The 18,915-nt window shown below is 44.3% G+C and overlaps 1 protein-coding gene and 1 pseudogene across 2 annotated transcripts in view; both read left to right on the top strand.

Annotated features, from left to right (window-relative positions):
* The window catches only part of LOC308474485 (proteasome activator complex subunit 4), a 201,365-nt gene that overhangs the window by 67,626 nt on the left and 114,824 nt on the right, over positions 1-18,915 (top strand). The gene's annotated exons all lie outside the window — the stretch shown is intronic.
* LOC308474559 (ankyrin repeat and SOCS box protein 3-like) overlaps positions 1-18,915 on the top strand; it is a 38,943-nt pseudogene that overhangs the window by 18,865 nt on the left and 1,163 nt on the right. Inside the window, exons 4-9 of the transcript XR_013991617.1 lie at positions 4,857-4,969; positions 5,673-5,808; positions 8,430-8,607; positions 9,780-9,977; positions 13,622-13,870; positions 17,241-17,374. The product of XR_013991617.1 is annotated as an ankyrin repeat and SOCS box protein 3-like (transcript). The remainder of the gene's footprint in view (positions 1-4,856; positions 4,970-5,672; positions 5,809-8,429; positions 8,608-9,779; positions 9,978-13,621; positions 13,871-17,240; positions 17,375-18,915) is intronic.

Here is an 18,915-nt window from a genome sequence, read left to right as displayed (position 1 = left end):
CTTTGTTGTTTGATTTTGTTTTGTTTTCATGTCTCAGCTGCTATTCTGTTTTCAAAGAATTTCTGACTCTCTAACCTCCTGATGTGTGGGGATTTTGGGTTGTAAGCAGGCAGAGTTAATAGATCAATGAAAAGAGTCAAGTCCACTGAGGAAGTTGAGAACAGTCAAGGCAAATTCTTGGCTTAATAGGGAGAAGAAATCTGCTTGGCAGTTCTGTGAGATTTCAAGAATCAGAGAAGCAAAAGCTTAGAAAAGTGGCATGTTCTGAGTTTCTTTCCTTCCTTTGTTTCAAATAAATACCTCCACGGAGACTGTTCCGTTGAAATACCTGTCTTTAACAAGTCTGTGCATTAGTGATTATAAAATTCATTCAGGGTTACAAAAATATGCAGTGCCTTCAATCTGTGTGCCGTATCATGTTTTATTTCCAGAGGGGTAGTTGTGTGAGTCTGTGGCAGAATTTTGAGGGAGTGCTGGGGCGCCGGTCACAAAATGGCTGCCATGGAAGAGACAGGCCAAAACACAAAATGGCAGCATGGGGAAGATTTGGCAGAACACAAACTTAGAGAGACAACCACCCACAACAAGGTTATGCTTACTAGAGACTGACTTATTTTAAAACAAAAGCTCAGAGTTTGCCGTTCCTGCCAAGGGACACTTTTGGAAGTTCGCCCCCCCTTCCTTTTTTTTTTTAAAAAAACATCCTTTATTATTTTATTCACATATTATACATTCTTTACAACAAACAACTCCAGAATAAACAGACAACTCCAAAATAAAATCATATGTAGCAAAACCATAAGTCTCACGTTTTCATTTACACTGATCTCCTCTCCGATACCTTTACTTGATATTTCTTGCTGCTTTCTGCTTTCCTTATAGAATCTTTATGAAAATTTAAATCTCTTAAATCCTATACCAATCTTTAACAATTTCAATTAATCTCTTCACCTCCCTCCCCGACAGCCCAGTACTTCCCTCCACCCGTGTGCGATCTTCTTTACCTACTATTATTTTTGTTATTGTTGCGTTATTCACTTTATTTGTTATTCCATCCTTAATATACTATTATCCTATCTCCTTGTGCCTTTTAAACTTTTAAAGGCTCCTGGAAGTTTTCATGGGCAACATGGCACCCACGGGTGCTGGGTTGGCGACCCTGTTCAGTTAATTTTCATGGAAAAAAAACTAGAATAGACATTTTGTTCCCCTCTTCTCTTCTGTCTTTTCCCAGTACTTTTTGGTCTTAAGGACATCTGTTCTTTTAAAAAAAGAAATGAAAGATTGCTGTTATTTCCAATAGCAAACTAGCTTTGCGACTGGAGGGCTGTAACTCAGTGACGGCGCACATGTTTTGCATTCTATTATTATTATTATTATTATTATTCAGAAGGTTCAGTCCCAGGTGTCTTCAGGTATGACTGAGAAAGAGCCACTGCCAGTCCCAATGGAAAATACTGAGCTATATAGATTAACACTCCATCTTTCTGTCGTCTTCTATATTTCCACACCCAAGTAAAGGAAATCGCTTTATTCACGAATAACACTGAATTTTGCTAAAAAAAATAATGCTGTTGTTGTTGATTGCATTAAACACTTGTTGGAAGGGCAGAGTTAACTTAATAACTAATGATTTTAAATTATGGCTCTGTTGTAGGTATTTCTGTGAGATCAGGGTCATCCCGTACGATGGATGGGCGTGTGTATTTTGATGAAGGGAACAGAGTGAAAAATTATGAGTCATGCAGGGGGAGAGAAATGTACGTGCATAAACTGAGCAGTGTTAAACTTACATTTTAGTTGCTCTTTTGTTTTATAGATGCTTTTTTGATTTGTTAACCCTATAGTATGGCTTAACACTGTAATTGTGATATTTAGCTTGTTTTTTAAGTTGCTGGTTTGTTAATAGTGGTTTACAGATTGTAATTGTTTGGCTGATGACTTGTTAATTGTATTATATGATTTATGCTGTACTTCTAATGCTCTGCTCTGTTAATGTTATTTATTGTTTGACCACTCTTAGAATTACATCTCTCCCCCTGCCCCCGCATCATCCTTGCTGCTATCAATAAGTTTTCGTCCTATTCCTAGAATTCCGATTTAACACAGTATTTCACAAAACCTAATAGCACAGTTAATGCTGCAGTTGGGAGGGCATAACCCACAATTTCTTTCATGTTATTTATCACAGCTTTCCTACCCCCCCCCACCTTGAAGTTTTAGTTTACAGTGCTGTCAGACACACATTGATTTTTATTTTTATTACTTACCTGTGGCCTTTTCAGACCGACTTTTTGATTTCTCTTGGGAGCGAAAGACTACTGAAGTAAAATGTTAAAGAAATCCTCGCTCCTCGAGCCAGGTTTACATATTCTACCAAAAAAAAAAAAAAAAAAAAGTTACAGGAGAGACTGTCATTGTGTCTGCCATCTGTAAAAGGTGGGCTTAAGCTGCCGATGAAGCCGCGGAAAATGATTGGACACGACTCTGATGTTTCCAAAGTCGCCTGGGAGCGAAGGAAAACCGATCACATTTCTTCTCATGGAGATGGGGAATCTGCTGAGAGAGATAAGCTGATGACGTGCCCCTTCTTCAGCTTTGTGGTTGTTAAAATCCAGCAGTGGTAAAAATTGTTGTTTAGTCGTTTAGTCGTGTCCGACACTTCGTGACCCCATGGACCAGAGCACGCCAGGCACTCCTGTGTTTCACTGCCTCCCGCAGTTTGGTCAGACTCATGCTGGTAGCTTCGAGAACACTGTCCAACCATCTCGTCTTCTGTCGTCCCCTTCTCCTTGTGCCCTCCATCTTTCCCAACATCAGGGTCTTTTCCAGGGAGGCTTCTCTTCTCATGAGGTGGCCAAAGTATTGGAGCCTCAGCTTCAGGATCTGTCCTTCCAGTGAGCACTCAGGGCTGATTTCCTTCAGAATGGAAAGGTTTGGTCTCCTTGCAGTCCATGGGACTCTCCAGAGTCTCCTCCAGCACCATAATTCAAAAGCATAAATTCTTCGGCGATCAGCCTTCTTTATGGTCCAGCTCTCACTTCCATACATCACCACTGGGAAAACCATAGCTTTAACTATATGGACCTTTGTTGGCAAGGTGATGTCTCTGCTTTTTAAGATGCTGTCTAGGTTTGTCATTGGTTTTCTCCCAAGAAGCAGGTGTCTTTTAATTTCGTCAAAATTAGGAAATGACAGTTATGCACCAGGGGTTAGCCCTGCCCAGACCTTGAACCCGAGGTCTCCTCAGATGAGCAGCAAGGGGAACAGGACCCTCCAGTCAAGGCTGTCCGTGAGCCTGGGGAACCATCACATCTGGGCACTCCTGACCAAGGACCGAAGGTCCCCAAAACACCTGTCAGCTCTCAGGTTCCACCACCTTCATCTTCTCCATGGGCCACAGAAGCAGAGGATGATGGACCAGTTGGGCTGTAACAGGAAACCATGGTTTCTTCTTACTGCCCAAGCCTCCGGCTTGCCCATTTCCCTTCCCTCTTCCTTACATAGCCACAGGGCCAGATTTACGTTTGATGAGGCCCTAAGCTACTGAAGGTAATGGGGCCCTTTATATGTCCAGCTGTCCTTTGTCAGCAACAAATTGTCATTTTTGTGTGTGTTGAATATATGCTATATGCTAATTTATGGACCTAATAGGTATCTAAAGCCAGTTGCACATGTAGAATGCAGGCACCCTATATATAGAAATGAGCAAACCAGTGATATTTCAGGGAGCTGGCTACAAGGCTCCCCATTACTTACATCATAGGAGCCTACACAAAAAAAAACACTGTTGCTGTATGTAGGTTTTATTTTATTTGTTTTTTATCTTATATTTTGGAAATGTACGTCCAGTTTTTTTTCCTTTAAATTTTTTTGGGGGGTCCCAAGAGAGTGGGGCCCTAAGCTATAGCTTGTTTAGCTTATACGTAAATCCGGCACTGCATAGCCATAAGGAAGGCACCAAAAGCTTTTGTTTCCACTTTAAAATTAAGCACCATTTCCCATTACACCTGAACGTGAGGAACTGTGGTTTGTTGGAAGAAAACCAGGATCAAGAAGTGGTTTCAGACCCTGGCCTGCTCAAACAAACCACAGTTTCCCGAGTTTGGAGGTAAAGTGGAACAGATTGTTTTAAAAGTGGTAGCAAAAGGTTCTGATCTCATCCTTGTGCACAAGAGGAGGATGGTGAATGAAATATGTTGAGCTCAACACTTCCATGTTGTTGTTGTTCTTCTGTCATTGTTATTCTTGTTGTTTCTGTATTTATTACCTACCCTTCACCACAAGGTCCTAGGGTGGATTGCCAGTGTAAAACACAACATTAAAAACAGATAACATGCACAGCAAGAGTGAGTCTTAAATATACTGTATTTTTCCGTGTATAAGACTAGGGTTTTTTTACTAAAAATAATGCTAAAAAGGGGGGTAGTCTTATACACGGGGGCAACCTCCCCCCATTTTCTTAATTTTGAGTCCCCCAAAATAGGGGGCATCTTATACAGGGGGGCGTGTTATACACAGAAAAATACGGTACATATTTCAAATGTCAAAAGGCCAGGGTAAAGAGGTGTGTCTTCACCATATGATGAAAGCTGATAATGTACAGTTCACTGGCTGCCTAGGAAGTTGCAAATCTTTTGCCTCCAAAGCAGACATCTCTTGGAAATGATTTTTTTTTTTACATTTCCTTTTTATGCAGGGAAGTTGAGGGTTGTGCAGTGCTGCACGACTACTTAAGAGAATTAATTCTGACTTCAGTAGCGGATGGAAAACAGCATTCTGATGATGGTGTCGATTAAGATGAACGTATGTGGTGTAGCTGATAAGAATAATGGTTTTTAACCCTCTGTTTATAGCTGTTCAAAATGGACACGTTGACGTGATAAAGCTTCTCCTTCAACAAGGAGCAAATATTAATGGTCCCCACTGTTGGTCTGAATGGAATTCTCTGCACCAAGCTGCTTTTCAGGTAATCTATAAATCCATAATTTCATTTCCATATAAATAAAGTTTTACTCTTTCTCCCTCTCTCTCTTAAAATGGCAGCTTTGTGTAGTCTTTGCATGCTGTTCCTTTTGGTGATTTATGACAGCCGGGTGCAGAAAAGTTAGTTTAAATGCAAATGATCGTTCTGAATACGGCAGGAATTGTGCCGAGCGTTAAACACAGCGAGCATGTTAAAATATTTAAAGTATTACACGTGTTTTAAGAAATGATCAGGCATAACATGGGTGATAAATCTGTTGTTGAACATTAATTTGCTTGAAATAATTCTTTTGTCCCGATGCACTGGGGCTCCTCAAACAACAGGCAGACGAGTTTCAGTATTTAAAAGGTAAAATACAAGCTTGGAGAGTTTTATTGTCTGCAGTTCCCTGCCCAAGCTAACCTCCCAAGTTCTTTGGCACAGAATGCTCTCTGAACTGCTAGAGCAGCGGACGTTCTGGGCTGGGCCTTGCAGAATCCCGTGACTTTGACAGATTAGGCTTTAAATATGTACTGAACTAAATTTCTCCTACATCCCTATTTTCGGAACGTACAGAGTGGTCGAGGGAGGGAGACACTACTAAGCGCTGGGAACCACGAACAACGGCACGGTACTCAATGCAAATACACGTCGAGATCTCACTCTGTTTTTAACAACAACGAACTCCTTTTTTACCCACTTTCAGAACTACCCGGAGATATTGAAATTACTCCTCGACAAATGAGCCGAAAAAGAATGTGTGGATGATTTTGGGATCACCCCTTTATTTGTTGCTGCACAGTATGGGAAGCTGGAAAGTTTAAGGATACTTATATCATACGGTAACCCTTTTCTGTTTCTGTGAAGCTGCTGTCTTTCAGCAGATTTCCTTCGTGTAAGCTGGGGGGGGTGAATAACAGTATTGCTATTGTTCAATAGAAGTGGCTTATTAACAAAGTGAATGTTTCAAGGAGAAGAGCTGGAGCTCAGGGTTAGAGCACCTGCTGCAGGTCGTAGCAGAGACCTGTAGCTTAGATAGCTTTTAAAAGATTTAAAAGAAATTTATGGAGGGATTTGTTGTTGTTGTTATTTTGTTGCATTATAAAAAGAAAAGTAATAGATTTACATCTCCATAAAATGCAAAACTAGGGACGCGGGTGGCGCTGTGGGTTAAACCACAGAGCCTAGGACTTGCTGATCAGAAGGTCGGCGGTTCGATTCCCCGCGACGGGGTGAGCTCCCGTTGCTCGGTCCCTGCTCCTGCCCACCTAGCAGTTCGAAAGCACCCCTAAGTGCAAGTAGATAAATAGGTACCACTCCGGCGGGAAGGTATACAGCATTTTTGTGCGCAGCTCTGGTTCGCCAGAAGCGACTTGGTCATGCTGGCCACATGACCCGGAAGCTGTACACCGGCTCCCTCGGCCAATAAAGCGAGATGAGCGCCGCAACCCCAGAGTCGGTCACGACTGGACCTAATGGTCAGGGGTCCCTTTACCTTTATCTTTAAAATGCAAAATGGTTTAAAAAATAATGACGGCATTTAACTAAAACGTTGCACTAATGCAAGGATTAGCTATAGTGTAACCAGGTATCCCTTCTCTCCTCACCTGTGCATGTCTGCATCATCCCCAAATCTGCTCTGGAGGATTTGGGGTAACCCCCCCCCCAGAACAGGTTTAGGGGGCAAGTGATAAGAGGAGAAGAGAAGAGTTGAGAATAGAAAAGTGTTCTATTGCAGAGGGAGAAATCTGGGCACTGATGGACTGACATGCGTAACACGATGTTGACTACAATCTTAAAGAACAATAAATATAAGACCAAATTCCTAAAAAAACCCATATGACCAATAATAGAAGAAGAAGAAGAAGAGTTTGGATTTGATATCCCGCCTTTCACTCCCTTTAAGGAGTCTCAAAGCGGCTAACATTCTCCTTTCCCTTCCTCCCCCACAACAAACACTCTGTGAGGTGAGTGAGGCCGAGAGACTTCAGAGAAGTGTGACTAGCCCAAGGTCACCCAGCAGCTGCATGTGGAGGAGCAGGGAAGCGAACCCGGTTCCCCAGATTACGAGACTACCGCTCTTAACCACTACACCACACTGGCTCTCTAGAAATACAGGTTTAGGGGGCAAGTGATAAGAGGAGAAGAGAAGAGAAGAGAAGAGAAGAGTTGAGAATAGAAGAGTGTTCTATTGCAGAGGGAGAAATCTGGGCACTGATGGACTGACATGCGTAACACGATGTTGACTACAATCTTAAAGAACAAGAAATATAAGACCAAATTCCTAAAAAAACCCATATGACCAATAATGCTCTAGAAAGAACAGATCTAACCCCTCTCCACGGGAAAATGAGTACCATAGTAAAGGCCAGAGTCATTTCAAGGTGCAATTCAACGTTAAGAAGCTTGGGCAAGAAAGGTAGTCTTAAAGCTGGTGTCTGAAAGCTGACCATGTTGATGCCAGGTGTTTTTCCCTTGGGAGAGCATTCCACAAATGGAGAACCACTACTGGGGGGGGGGGGGACTCGTTATTGCATTGCCACCTTCTGTACCTCTCTCAAAGGAGGCACACAGAGAACGGCCCCTGGTGATGACTGAAGGGCCGGGGAAGTTGTAATGAAACCTCCACATTTGTAGGCAGTGTATCTCTGATGATCAGATATTGAGGGGATATTTGTTAATGTCATAGTCTGCTTTTGAGCATTCTTTTTTTTTTAGTTTTTTTAATTCAAAATTAAAACAAGACATATTATCCAAAAACATATCATCCTTGTTCCCCCCCCCCAATTTTTCTTCCCTCCCCCGCTCCCACACAAAACCCACCCGCCCCCACCCCCCGACTTCCCTCAGTTCCAGTCTTTGGTTTCTCTGAGACTGCTGTTTTCTGCATGTTACAAAGTTGTATACATCCTTAAACTATTTAGCTGATTGTTATCAATAAAAAGTTTGTGAATGTTTATTCAAAGTCAGCCAAGGAGTCCAGTTCGCTTTGTTGTGTCTTCAGATACTTTGTAAAGGGTTCCCATGGCGGCGCTCCGCCTCCCCGCTGTCCCCCGAGCTTGTGGGGCTGCCCAATATCTGCACAATGCCCGGGGCGTGCTGTGCAGCGCGCCCCAGGCTTCGGGATGCAGGCTGCTATCCGCAAGCCTTGGGAGCCCGACGGGAACTCCCGCGGAGCTCCCAAGGCTTGCGGATAGCTTCCTGAAGCCTGGAGAGCAATAGGGGTCCATGCGCACCGACCCCCCTCGCTCTCCAGGCTTCAGCGAAAGCCTGCATTCGCCCCATAGGACACACACAGATTTCCCCTTCATTTTTGGAGGGGAAAAAGTGTGTCCTATAGGGCGAAAAATACGTTAATTTACAGCGGTCCTATTGAATGGCAGGAATGTTTGCAACGTGCAGAGCGCTGGGCTTTAACCTCCTCTCTTATTCATTAATTACTGGGTTCTCTGTTGCCTATCAGGAGCAAACGTCAACTGTAAAGCCAAGGATCGGGCCACTCCGTTATTCATCGCTGCACAGGAGGGCAATGATGAATGCACGGAGCTGTTGTTATCCAGCGGAGCAGATCCAAACCTGTACTGCAATGAAGATGAGTGGCAGTTACCTATCCACGCTGCAGCAGAAATGGGGCACAGCAAGTAGGTTCTAGAAGACGCTGCTCCAATTTTCAAGCAAACGAAGTTGTCACTAGACTTAACCTTGTACTCCAGGGGTAGGAAGGTAAAGGACCCCTGGACGGTTAAGTCCAGTCAAAGGCGACTATGGGGCTGTGGCGCTAATCTCGCTTTTCAGGCCGAGGGAGCTGGCGTTTGTTCGCAGATAGCATTCTGGGTCATGTGGCCAGCATGACTAAACTGCTTTTGGCGCAGTGGAACACTGCTGGAAACCAGAGCGCACGGAAACACCATTTACCTCCCTGCTGCAGTGGTACCTATTTATCTACTTGCACTGGCGTGCTTTCAAACTGCTTAGGTTGGCAGGAGCTGGGACAGAGCAACGGGAGCTCACTCCGCTGCAGAGATTCGAATGTAGGGACGCGGGTGGCGCTGTGGTCTAAATCATTGAGCCTCTTGGGTTTGCCGATCCAAAGGTCCAGGGGCAGGAAGTTCCACTGGCTCAGAGACCAGAACCCCACTTGAGCTGGGATGCGGGGCTTACATCAGTGTATCGCTTGCTGAACTGGCATTAGGGACATGTGCTGGCGCAGCCCTGGCGGAGCCTTGACTCAGCCAGCAAATTTGCTGAATGCAAAGTCTCTCATCCAGGTAGATCTTAGGTTTGGATTGCCCTTCAAATCTATGTAAACCAAGATTTAACTGCATTTTAATTTCAACGCTATATTTTAAAGTAATGTACAAATGTGCGATCCTCCCCCCCCCCCCCCGCAATCCATTAAGGATCAACCTGTTTTAAACCCTGGAATCACTGTTTTAATATTTACCGTATTTTTTGCTCTATAAGACTCACTTTTTCTCTCCTAAAAAGTAAGGGGAAATGTGTGTGTGTCTTATGGAGCAAAGGCAGGCTGTGCAGCTATCACAGAAGCCAGAACAGCAAGAGGGATTGCTGCTTTCACTGCGCAGCGATCCCTCTTGCTGTTCTGGCTTCTGACTTTCAGAATATTTTTTTCTTGTTTTCCTCCTCCAAAAACTAGGTGCGTCTTGTGGTTTAGTGCGTCTTATAGAGCGAAAAATACGGTATGTAACACTGAAAGGTGGTTAAGTTGGGTTGCTGGTTTTTAAAGCGCCAGGAAAGATTTTGCTCTTGCACTGAAACCTGTAGCAATAACAAGCACTTTTCATATCCTTAGTATACTACGCTTGCTCGTGCCCGTTACTGACCGGCTCTGTGGCAGCGCCGAAGGCAAAGTGAGCCCTGTCTACTCTGCAGTCCTAGGCGGTCATGAAGATTGCTTGGAATTATTGCTTAAGGAAGGTTACAGCCCAGATGCCCAGGCTTGTCCAGTCTTTGGCTGCAGGTCACCCATGCCCTTGGCTTTCCAAAAGGGGTAGGTATCAGCAGGAACTGGCAGGAGAGGGTGGACAAAAAGTCTGTGGCAGTGATCGCTCAGAACCTGACATAAAATAACTTGTTGTTGTTGTTTAGTCGTTTAGTCGTGTCCGACTCTTCGTGACCCCATGGACCAGAGCACGCCAGGCACTCCTGTTTTCCACTGCCTCCCCCAGTTTGGTCAGGCTCATGTTTGTAGCTTTGAGAACACTGTCCAACCATCTCGTCCTCTGTCGTCCCCTTCTTCTTGTGCCCTCAATCTTTCCCATCAGGGTCCTTTCCAGGGAGTCTTCTCTTCTCATGAGGTGGCCAAAGTATTGGAGCCTCAGCTTCAGGATCTGTCCTTCCAGTGAGCACTCAGGGCTGATTTCCTTAAGAATGGATAGGTTTGATCTTCTTGCAGTCCATGGGACTCTCCAGAGTCTCCTCCAGCACCATAATTCAAAAGCATCAATTCTTCAGCGATCACCCTTCTTTATGGTCCAGCTCTCACTTCCATACATCACTACTGGGAAAACCATAGCTTTTACTATACGGACCTTTGTTGGCAAGGTAACTTACTGTGTTCCATATTGCTGTGTAATATATGAAGCTGTCTTCCCCCCTCTGTAGAGCTAAACTCACGTATAGACTTTTTGAACTTCGGTGCTGGAATTCCGCATGCGCCCCCAGCAGGTTTAACCAACGTGGTACCTTCCAGATGCTGTTGACCTTCAGCTTTGATCAGCATGGAGAATAGTCAAGGTTGATAGGATCTGTGGTCCTGCAACATCTGGAAAGAACTACACTGGCTATTCCTGCTCTAGGGCTTTCTTTTAAAAACAGGGGTTTCCTCTCAGGCTGCAAGTGTGTAAACACTAACCTGGGAGTAAGCCCAATTAAATCCACGAGGCTTCCTGATGAACAGGCGGCCACAGAATTGCACTTCTGCCTGGTGTATACCAGTTCTGGGTCGTATCCAAAGAACCTGGCAAGGATTTCCTTGGGGAAGTTTTCCTCTTTGAAGCAGAGGCTTGTCGAACACACATTCAGTCTAATTTCCTTGCTTTCAAAGGGTCTTTATCAGCAATCTCTGTCTCTAGGGAACTTGACATGATTTTGTAATTGAGTCAAGTATATTCTTAATTAGCATAGAACTCTCTCTCTCTCCTCCCCACCCATCTCCTGCTTGAAATGGCTGCTTGATTCTCTCCTAATATCAATCTCTTATTTTCCTTTTAAAAAAAGAAGATAATGTTATTAGCATGGATTCTGCTGGGGTTTCCTTTCTATATTACGCACAGAGGGTGCAGGAGGAATGCTTGTTGACGCAGTTTGATTTCCCCCTTCTTCCAGCTTACAGGAAAGGAGAAATTCTGAAATGCGTTAAAACAGAAATGCATTTATCAGTCCAGAGTTTCTCAAACGTGATATGTGTATCTGTTACTGGTCTTAAAGTCCTTTGCCATATTTTATTGTGTATTTGTATCATTCTTGCCTTTGTCGGTCTTATTGCAATGACTTCTGATGAACCCTAAAAAAACAAATCAGATAAACTGGATTTCTTTTAAAACCCTAGTTATAAGCCCTGTTTGGTGTGGCAAAGGTTGGGTTTTTTTTCCTGTTAGCATTTGCTAATGTTAATATTTTACCTATTTTGAATTTCGTTCTAATGGTCTCTCTTGAGATGTTTTTGCTTTTATCATAACTCACCTTGAGCATTCAGGAAGGCATCACTCTGCAGATATTCTTTTTATGAAATTGTGATAATTAACAACCTTGGTAGAAGTAACAGGGGAAACTGTCTAGGCAGCCTCAGGGAACTGTCCTACATAAGTTACAAGAGACTTGGTTTTCCAAAAACAAATTCTTTTTACGTAGAGACGGATCAAACATACAACCCTAAGCCCAAATTATGTGGACTCCTGGAGACAAGATTGCAGCCGCTTTGCTCTTCCTCTGTGTCTGCTGCATTGCTGTGAGCTAAGCCATGGTTTGGCTGAGCAGGCTTGCGGTTTCTTCTGCTCCAGACAATAACCAAGGCTTATAACCAAGGTTTTTTTCCTTCGGCTTACAGCTTGTGGTTTGTCTGGAGCAGACAAACCAGAAGCCCAGATTCAGATGAGGCTATAAGCCAAACCATTGTTTAGCTCGCAGCAGCAGCAGCAGCAGGACTGGAGGAAGAACAAAATGGCTGCAGTCTCCTCTCTAGGAACTCGCATGCTCACATATTAGCAGTAACCCATGGTTTGGCCTTGCACTATGCACGAACCAACTCATGTTTTCAAAACCTGGATGCTTTCAGTGCTTTTTACTTTCTTCCTTTCTGCTTACAGTCATACCTCATGTTACATTTGCTTCATGTTATGTTCTTTCAGGTTACATCCCACGGCGACCCGGAAGTACCGGAAAGGGTTACTTCCAGGTTTCGCCGCTCGGGCATGCGCAGAAGCGCTAAATCGCACTTCACGCATGCGCACAAACACCAAATCATGCCGCACACCTGTGCAGATACCGCACTTCAGGTTGCGCTATTTTCATGTTGCAAACAGGCCTCCGGAACAGATCCTTTTCGTAACCAGAGGTACCACTGTAGTTTCAAAAGCTATTTAAACTTCCAGTAATATAACTAGATGCTGAAGAAGAAACAGGAGGGTAACCAGTGAGAAAGACATTATCCCAGTTTATAAAGAAGGACGTACTTGCAGTTTAACCAGTTTCCCATACTAATGGAAGTAGCTTACGTCTGGCAAGATTAACATGGCTTGTCGCAGATTCAAGAAATACTATTAGAACTTCGCTGTTATATCAAGGAAGTCAGCAGTTTTCAAAGTGTTGTGGGGGACCCAGGGCTTCCTCAGATTGAGGATCTGCCTTCTCAGACAGTTTGCCCACCTCTGTGGATCTTCTCATGAAATGTGTGGTTGCAGGGGAGCATATGCACACATGATTTTATTTGTATGCTGCTTTCCCACATTTCAAACCATGCTCAAGGTGGCTTACAACATGGGGGGGGGGGGAATACATAACTGCAACATAATAAAAGTTGTTGTTGTTGTTTAGTCGTTTATTCGTGTCCGACTCTTCGTGACCCCATGGACCAGAGCGCGCCAGGCACTCCTGTCTTCCACTGCCTCCTGCAGTTTGGTCAAACTCATGTTGGTAGCTTCGAGAACACTGTCCAACCATCTTGTACTCTGCTGTCCCCTTCTCCTTGTGCCCTCCATCTTTCCCAACATCAGGGTCTTTTCCAGAGAGTTTTCTCTTCTTATGAGGTGGCCAAAGTATTGGAGCCTCAGCTTCAGGATCTGTCCTTCCAGTGAGCACTCAGGGCTGATTTCCTTCAGAATGGATCGGTTTGGTCTTCTTGCAGTCCATGGGACTCTCAAGAATCTCCTCCAGCACCGTAATTCAAAAATAATAAAAGTAGTAATATGCAATTGATAAAACATCAAAAAATACACAACCAAGCTGAACAATTCCCATATGAATCACAACACCTAAAATATAGATACGAAAACCAAACAGCAACCACTCACCCTCAAACAACACCCCAGTGTGATTTGCAGTTGTTCCTCTGTAGGCCTTTTGGTGTTCAAGTGCAGACATTTTGAAAAACAAAACTGCATTGACAAATGTGTGTTTTTTGAACATTGGTTGCAGGTCTGGCTTAATCCTCATTCTTCTGAAGTATGGGATCACGCTTTCCGAAGCAGATTTAGGCCTCTGTCTGCATGATGGAAGGTTCTCCTTATTTCAACATTTCTTGAAGCGAGGCTGTAAGCTTCCACGCAGAGAGCACCGGACGGAATTTACGAAGAATGCAATTCTTGCAGGAGACAAGCACAAAGAATGGTTGCCGTCCCTCCTGTTGGCTGGGTTCAATCCGGTGCATCTCCTCAATGAATCATGGTAAGCAAGATTACAGACAGACACACACACATACAAAATATATGACCTGCACCTTCACCAATCATTTTCAGTGCATGTGAAAAATGTATTTATTCAGGCAAGCCTTTGGGGGAAGGGGTTAACGTTTCCTTTTATTCTGATTTTGTAGGTCTTTCACATTTGTGAATTTTCTCCGTGTTGTTTTATACCTTGTTCTGTTTTTAATCAAAGTTTTTTAGTGGTCTCTGCATTATCGGAAATAAAATACACTGTGCATGTGTGAGCAGCATACACACATGCATGTATTCACTTGTGTGTACAGGCATGGATATAGATGCACATCCACTTTGTCTATTTGTGGTTTTTTACTTTGCAGATGCGCTGCACTTAATAGCTCTGGGTTGTTCTGTCAGCACAAGCATTTCTCTCTTCTTCTTCTTTTTAAAATAATTTTAAGAATTGATTTTGTTAAGAAGAAGTACAATCGTAACAAAAAGAAAGAACATCACAGCCTGGAAGGGCAAAAGTACAAAAGTACAGTGCAACTCCGAAGGAACAGTAAAGTATTAACTCCTGCAAGGATTCCCTTTACAAATGAAACAGATATGTAAAAATGAAAGTTGGCCAATGAAGGCTTTCCCCCCACCTGTGAGTTGTGTTATTATTTAACATAAAGGTTCTATAAAGCCTTAGATGAGACAGTCATCTGCATATGTAGTAGACCCGCAATGTACGCACGTTTAACTTGTGTGCACTCAGCTTTATGTGCTTGACAAAAAAATTAAAAAGTGGCTGGAAAAAACTTTGACAGTTTCACCTGCCGTTGTATCCGATGTGTCTTGACTATATGCAATTTTGGCTTTATGCGCCATTTTAGAATATGGTTCCTGTTGCAGGTAATGCCAATTCTCTGATTCAGTTAAATAAGCACAGTACTGTACAGTAATTGGAAGCAGACTCCTCTGACGGTAGCCTCTTTCTCCCAAATGCTCTCCTTTCCCATGATAATTTCCTCTTCCTTTTAGCCACGGTGTGGTGTTATGTCAGCACCAAGGCCAATTCTAACCATGGTTTGTGAACCAGCTTCAGATCTTCTTTTCAAGCTAATTGTGGTTGGCGTGAATCTCAGGGCACATGTAACACTACACAGTGGTTAAATTGACAAGGAGTTCATGTGCGAAAAAAGGGGGAATGAATGAGTAAGGCATTCCTGATCAATTAACCATGGTTACGACTGAGGAAAAACTGCCTCTAGCGGACATCCTGGTTAGCATTTAACTAGGGTCAAGTTCAGGTTTTAGCCTTGATTAGGACTCACAATGGGGATTTCTGTGGGGGAGAGATTAGGGGCAAAGGAAGCGCATGCTCTTGCAGCCCAATCCCTTAACCATTGTTTCAAGAGTGTTATGTCTGCTCCAGCCCCAAGTCTGAAAAAGAAGCAGGCTTGGAATAGAAGCGAATAATTGTTGACAGACAGTGAAACTGGAAGAGAAGCGACGGCAGAACCTCCTTACAGGGAGAACATAGTGTGGATCTTTCACAGAATTGTGTTCTGTGTTGAATTCCAGCTGTGTTGACTCATCACCGAGGGCAGGAGGTCTGTCTCCGTCAAGTGAAAGGAGAAAACAAGCCGTACGCTGTGTTTCTAAAGGTTTCAGCAAGGGGGTAGGGAAGGCATGTGCAGACCCGCTTCTATGGGAAAGGGGCACAGAATGCCTTTTCTGTGCTGTAAAAGGGCAGGAATCATCTTGTTGCTGAACACACAAGACTTGCAGCTGGGTTAAAATAATAAAAAAAGAGCCCTGTATTCCGAAGCAAAACATTAAAGGTCACTGGATGCAGCCAGCATGAAAAAGGTTCTTTTAACTGCTTCGATCTCTAGGAAAGACCCCTGTACCTTGAAGGCTGCTTCCTTAAGGGAAGCAAAATGTAAATCCTTTAATTATGGCACTTGGACAAGCTTATGGTTTCCAACTGGCAGCCCGCTTGCTGGGTGTAATTTAATACTAGGGGTGGGCGAGCAGAGTAAGTATTGCTGAATTCATCAAGCCGTCGAGAGCCTAAGTTTACAGGCCCCAAGTGCAGCTCAAAGCTGTTCAGCTAAATGAAATGATGTTCTAGTTGAAGGATGATTTCTACCGGGCAGGAGATTCCATATGTACGTTGCGCCTTCGACAAGCTTAGCAAGCCCTGGTTCAAACTGCTTGTGTGTGTGTGTGTTTTAGGGCAGGAGTTTGGGAGCCACATATTGTTGGATTCAAGCTCCCATCATCCCCAGCCAGCATGGCCAATGATCAGAAAGCCCTGCTCTAAGCTTCATGGGCACATCCATCCCCATGGACACCACCTTCTTGGGTTGAGCTGGAAACGCAAGAAGAGTCTTACTGGATGAGGCTATGGGCCCAACCAGTCCAGCTCTCTGTTCTCAGACTGGCCAACCAAGCAGGACTTGAGGGCAACCGTACTGTTGCGGTTTCTGGTACAGTGGTGCCTCGCAAGACGAAATTAATTCGTTCCGCGAGTTTTGTCGTCTTGCGATTTTTTCGTCTTGCGAAGCACGGTGTTGGGAAAGTTTTGGAAAAGCTTCAAAAATACCAAAGTCTTTAAAAACCTCAAAAAAGGCTACCACACCGCGTTCTATGAGTTGCTCCTTGAAGTCAAGTCGCAACCGTATTAAGAAAAAGGAAACAAACTTGCGAAGCAAGCCCATAGGGAAAATCGTCTTGCGAAGCAGCTAAAAAAACAAAAAAACCCTTTCGTCTAGCGAGTTTTTTGTCTTGAGAGGCATTCGTCTTGCGAGGTACCACTGTAACTGGTCTTCAGAAGCATGTTGCCTCCAGCGATGGAGGAAAGGTCTGCAGTGACTTTTCTTGTGTTCACCTGGAACACAAGTAGAGTGGCTCAGGGTCCGCCATCTCAGAGGAAGTTCACACAGTCAAGTGAAAATGTAAACGCCCCCTCCAAATGTTCCCTGATCAACACAGGTCAGGGGAAGCTCAGGGACTGAGCAGACAGGACGATGTACAATGTGATTTTGGAGATGAGACTTTGGGGATGCGGTTTCTTCCTGACACATACCGTATTTTTCGCTCTATAAGACGCAGCAGGCCACAAGACACACCTAGTTTTTGGAGGAGGAAAACAAGAAAAAAAATATTCTGAATCTCAGAAGCCAGAACAGCAAGAGGGATCGCTGTGCAGTGAAAGCAGCAATCCCTCTTGCTGTTCTGGCTTCTGGGATAACTGCGCAGCCTGCATTCACTCCATAAGATGCACACACATTTCCCCTTACTTTTTAGGAGGGAAAAGGTGAGTCTTATAGAGCAAAAAATACGGTATTTGCATCTTCAGGCAAAAGCTCTCCTAATAACCGAGTTCTGCTCGATCGTAGGGTTTCCTCTGTAAGCAGTGACACTCTCAACTTCCTTCTGGAGTTCACTAACTGGAAGAGGCTTCCCTGGGACGTGGAGCAGATCCTTTCCGACCACAAAGAAACCTCCGCCTGGGTGACTTGCAGTCACTTCGGTAAGTGACTCTATGCAATCTGTTTTATTTCCCGGCATAGATGACAAAACTGCTTTTGGGGTTGACGTGCATTACGAACGCTTGGGCAAAATAATGTGGAGCCTGTAAAAGAAGCGGTGCGGATCTTGATCCAGAGTAATTGTGTTTCACAAAAATCCGTGCTTCCCTGTAGAAGGCTTCGTTGCCAGGCAGACCGTGAAACCTGCCATGCTGGGTGGAGGTTAGGCTATGGTGGAGGCTTTACTCTGATGGCAGAGGCATCTAAAGCAGAGGGCACCCACTGAAAGTGTGGGGTGGCGGTGGTGGTGGTGGCGGTGGAAGCTGTATCCCACCAATGGTAGTTTATCTCCCCCTGCCCCACAAATGGCTGAGAGAGGTGGTGGAGCCAGACTAGCCAAGAATCTGTTGCATCCTAAGCTGGTCCAGTTTCTTGGGGTCCCTTCCAACTCTATCATAACCTTCCAACTCTATCATACCTACCTTCCAACTCTATCATAAGCCTGATCCAGGCTTCTGGGCTGGGCTAGCTTGGAGAGGTGAAAACCAGCAGTTTTATTGCCATTCTGCACTCTGTTCGGCACAAGGTCTATGGGTGTGTAGGGGCTTCACTGCACCATTTAGCCTTGTTGCTCCCAGCTGGGAGTTAGAATTCAGGGATGGGGAACCTGTGGACCTCTAGATGTGGACTGGAGGATGATGGGAGTTGTAGTCCAGTCCAGTATACATGAAGGAGCATCTCCACCCCCATCGTTCTGCCCGGACACTGAGGTCCAGTGCCGAGGGCCTTCTGGCGGTTCCATCGCTTCGAGAAGCCAAGTTACAGGGAACCAGGCAGAGGGCCTTCTCGGTAGTGGCACTCGCCCTATGGAACGGCCTCCCACCAGATGTCAAAGAGAAAAACAACTACCAGACTTTTAGAAGACATCTGAAGGCAGCCCTGTTTAGGGAAGCTTTTAATGTTTAATAGGTTATTGTATTTTAATATACTGTTGGAAGCCGCCCAGAGTGGCTGGGGAAACCCAGCCAGATGGGCGGGGTATAAATAATAAATTTATTATTATTATTATTATTATTATTATTATTATTATTATTATTATCATCATCATTATCATAGTCCAGCAACACGTGGAGAGCAGCTTGTTGATTCTCCCTGCCTTCAGTGTAGGATGTTGCTGTAAGTTTGAGGGCTACGAAGGACTGCAACCCAGAGAGCCATTGCCAGCCGGAGTAAATAATTTTGAGCTAGATGACTGGTGGACAGACTCCTTCCTATGCAGTGCAAGCTGGTTTCAGAGCAGAGGCGTCCATACAACACAGCTCTTCCAATTAGCCTTCCCAAATCAGTGGGTATATATAAATGATCCTGTCGTACTGCTTGATCCGGCTCTGGAGATAAAGGTCAGCCAATTACTCCTGGCAGTGGTGAAGCTCAGGACCACCCGCCAGGGAGAAAGAAAAGCGCAGATACAGTATGGAATCGTCAGTTGCTAACTAGAGACTCGGGAGAGTGAAATACCATTTTTTTTAATAATAGAAAGGTT

Source organism: Podarcis pityusensis, assembly GCF_964106645.2.
Source record: "Podarcis pityusensis genome assembly, chromosome: 3".
Classification (NCBI taxonomy): domain Eukaryota; kingdom Metazoa; phylum Chordata; class Lepidosauria; order Squamata; family Lacertidae; genus Podarcis; species Podarcis pityusensis.
This window is presented reverse-complemented; position numbering and strand designations above follow the sequence as displayed.